This window comes from Lactuca virosa, chromosome 2 (assembly GCF_052849685.1).
Source record: "Lactuca virosa cultivar CGN04683 chromosome 2, Lactuca_virosa_CGN04683_v6, whole genome shotgun sequence".
Taxonomy (NCBI): Eukaryota; Viridiplantae; Streptophyta; class Magnoliopsida; order Asterales; family Asteraceae; genus Lactuca; species Lactuca virosa.
In genome coordinates this window covers 287,670,924-287,674,934 of record NC_136427.1, presented here as the reverse complement: position 1 = coordinate 287,674,934, position 4,011 = coordinate 287,670,924, and the positions used below count along the sequence as shown (strand labels likewise).

The following is a 4,011-nucleotide window of genomic DNA, read 5'->3' as shown; positions in this document are numbered from 1 at the left end:
TAGCAGGACTTCGTACTCCTCTTCTCCTCGTTTGTTAGGCTTCTGAGTAATCAAAGTAAACAAATCCAGGTTGTTAATCAATGGTAAACAAGGTTGTTTGGATTAAGTGAGTGATAACGGGCGACGCCTCTAAGGATCGTTCGTAAACTGTAGTTATAACTAGTCATTATTAATGCATGATTATAACAACTCGCAAACCTTAATTAATCCAACACCACCCGAGTAATCAAGGAAGAGTAATCAAAAATCATTCATTGTGGCGGTATCACAATTCGAGAAATAACTGTATTTTATGTTTTTGGAAAACATCGGGTTTTCCGGGGAAGTTCAACATTGTGCACTTGTACGGTTAATACAAAGTTTTTTCAATTATACATGTGTTGAAATCATCATGCATATATTTACGGATCTTCACACCTTTTTATAAACAATGGTCTTTTCAGAAAATATCGGATTTTCTGGGTTTTACAAACTACACAAATCATTTTTATCACAACATTGCTTATGAACTCACCAACATTCCTTATGTTGACCGTTTTTCAAAATAACTTGTATTCTCAGGTAACAGGTAAGCCGAGGAGTAAGTACCAAGTATGTTAGTGTGTTTTGTTTTTGAAAACTATCACACAATTTATGTATGGATTTGTAACGTTAAAACAATGTACTTGATGTGAACAATTCCAGTTGTAATATATTGATGCATGGTGATGTTTATGTTATGATTCATGTATATTCGTTGTGACGATATTCAATTTAAGTCACGCGAGCCCTCGGACGTTTCCGCCGTCTGGTTCGGGGGTGTGACAGTCAACGCTTGCACCTAGAAATACAAATCGGAAGCCCTTGATTGTAGTGTCGATCGATAACTACGACAACCCTAAAACACATCTATGAAATCGCAAAGGTGAAGCAATCAGATCTGTAGTCCAATTTCTTCCACATTGATCCTCACACTAACTGGTTCGGCAACTGCAACTCCTCTCAATTGTAGAGTCGATCGACAACTACGACTCATCAACTGGCAATCCAAGCTACCAGTTCAACGAACCCTAATCGATAACTACATGGATAAGGTACTTGTTGGCTATTCAATTCTATCCATCTTAATTACCCCTTTCATATATGTTTTTCATTGGATTTCTCTCAACTCACAGACGCAATGGCGTTAAGATCGTACGACAAAGTCGCTGATATCTGCGATCAACTTATGCTTCGGGTAACATACATATGAATCTGTGTAATGATCATTGCGCGCTGATCGTTGCTTACTACTACGACTGACTGTGTGTTGGGTTAAGATTTGAAACCTTAATATTATATCTGTTGGCTTGATTTCAATCTTACTGTTACTTTCTTTTTCCCTTTTTCATGTAGATTGCTTCACAAGGCGTTGCATTTCAAGACGAATGGTCGTATGTTGTTCATCTTCTAGGGCACATTTACCTTAATGATATGTAAGTTAAGACAATTTGTCTCTGCTTTTTTCTTTTTCATGTGTTCTATCTATACAATTTGTCTCTGTTTTTTTCTTAAGATTGATTCTGATATAAACTTGCTTCAGATCTGAATTTTGAACCCGATCTTAAGATTGATTATGATATAAAATGTGAAATATCCACAAAATGATGGAATGGGTTTGTTCAAATTGCAAAGAGATGTTTGCTTAGCCATCCAAAGGAGTGCCCTACCATGGCTGAGGTTGTTTTAAGTCTTGAATCTGCACTGAACATACAAGACAAAATCTATAGTTCCTTGCAGGCTGGTGGCAAAACAATATTTGGAAGAATGTTTGATAGGTTTCCCTTTGCCTCCAGTGTAGAGAACTCTGGTATTTTCAGCTCCTGTTGAATTGTGTGTATAGATTCCTTAGAATATAGAAATGCAATTTCATAATTTTAAAACACAAAAAAGTATTTATGCAGAAAGAAGTACCGAGTTAAAATATTCATGGTATCATTCTATCATTTACTTCAGTTATATTGGTGACTAGCATAATCCAAATTTCTTTCATTCATTTTATTATTAAGTATTTCTAGTTTCATTGTTTTGCTCTGAAGCCTGATTCTTGATAAGTTTTTTCTGTAGCCAAGGTGATGGGGCATGCCTAAATTGGAACCTTTCACAGGGCCACTCCGTAGTAGTCTTTATATACTTGATTATCTTCTTTACACTCTTAAAACTAGTACAAATTTGTTTGATAAATAATAATGCTCGTTTGTACTTGTTCCAATGCTTATGAGACATTCATCTGGTCATCTACTATGAGGGTATATAATAACTAGACTTATATAATGCATGTGGTAGAGAACTCAAAATTATTACTATATAATCTTGATTTGTTCATCTTTTTCAGCCCATGATGATTAAAAGTTATCAAGTAATGACAATGGCAATGTTATGGGTGAGGAAAGTTCTGGAAAGGTATCCAGAGGTCGGGTTGACAACAACACTTTCATCTCTACAAATCCTGATGTTGGTATTAGGAAGCACAAAGAAGAAGGTTTTTAGCGACATACTACAAGTCTGGTAAGTATCCAAAAGTACACAACTTATATTTATAATGAAAAAAAAAATTGAGGGTTTTGTGGGAAAACATTTGACTAACATATTTTTTCTCATCCTTTCACTTGCTGACATTCTTACAAATCCATTAAATAGATCATATTTGAGGAGAAATACTAGATGACATTTATGAAATAGGGTTACACAAAATACTCATGCTACCCTTATCTAGTTTCCTATTTGCATTGTATCTTTGTATATAAAATGAGGGCTTAATCACAAAATAAAATAAAAGAAATATTTTCCAGATAACTTCTAGTATTCATCTATTATAATAACCCTAGGAGACTGTTGCAGGAACCTACAGAAGCAAACTTTTTCAGTGAATTTGGTGAAGGGAGTAGGTACAAATTATTGGTAAAGGAAGCTCTGGTATTGTATGTTCTGCATATGATACTCATGTTGGTGAAAAAGTAGCAATCAAAAAGATAAATGATATATTCGAACATTTTTCTGTTGCTGCTAGTATCATGCGTGAGATTAAGCTCCTTAGGCTCCTTCGTCGTCCAGACATTGTGGAAATCAAACACATCTTATTGCCACCATCAAGAAGCGAATTCAAAGACATATATGTGGTTTTTGAGCTTATGGGATCTGGTCTACATCAGGTTATTAAAGGAAACGATGACTTAACACCAGAACACCATCAATTCTTTCTTTATCAGCTTCTTCGAGGACTGAAATACATACACTTAGGTCATACAGTGTTATCATCTGATGATATGAGTATTTGTTTAATTGTTTGAAGTAATCATGCCTTGTTATATTTTTGTGTATCCTGATTGTGAATTACTTCTTTTGCAGCAAATGTCTTTCACAGAGATCTAAAACCCAAAAATATTTTGGCCAATACGGATTGCAAACTCAAGATCTGTGACTTTGGTCTTTCAAGGGTTGCATTCAATGATCCACCAACTGCTTATATATATAAACTACCCTTTTGGCAGCGATTTTACTTAGTGTAATATACATGGAGATTTGTCAAAGACTTAATTTGACTATTGTTGGGTCACGGGTTGGTGAAGAGTTTTTAATTTGACCTGAAACCCGGAACCCAGAGGTATGTTTATTCAGCTACTCATCAAAATGGTTCATCTACACCACATGATGATATATTATCAATAAATCAAGATAATAATAATATTATTAAAACTTCAGTTACTCCATTAGGCAACCTTTCATCACCTTCACCTATGATGGATTTATTAGACAGATTTGGTCCTACCCCTCCACCACCTAGTATGTTTATTTATTTATTATTTTATACTAAATTTTGGTAAAAAAAAGTTATTTTTTAAATTCTTCAGTTGCATTTGGAACCTGCTAGCAGTAACTCTCTTCCTGGAAATGGTAACGGCTCAATAACACAAAAATTACGAGTTACCAACACTCAACATGGCAAGGTAACTATAAATAAATCATCATGGAATGAAATGTTTGTGTGTTTTT

The 4,011-nt window shown here is 34.7% G+C and overlaps 1 pseudogene; it reads left to right on the top strand.

Annotated features, from left to right (window-relative positions):
* Window positions 1-2,261: 2,261 nt before the first annotated feature.
* On the top strand, window positions 2,262-3,527 carry LOC145158622 (mitogen-activated protein kinase 16-like; annotated as a pseudogene).
* Window positions 3,528-4,011: the final 484 nt, after the last annotated feature.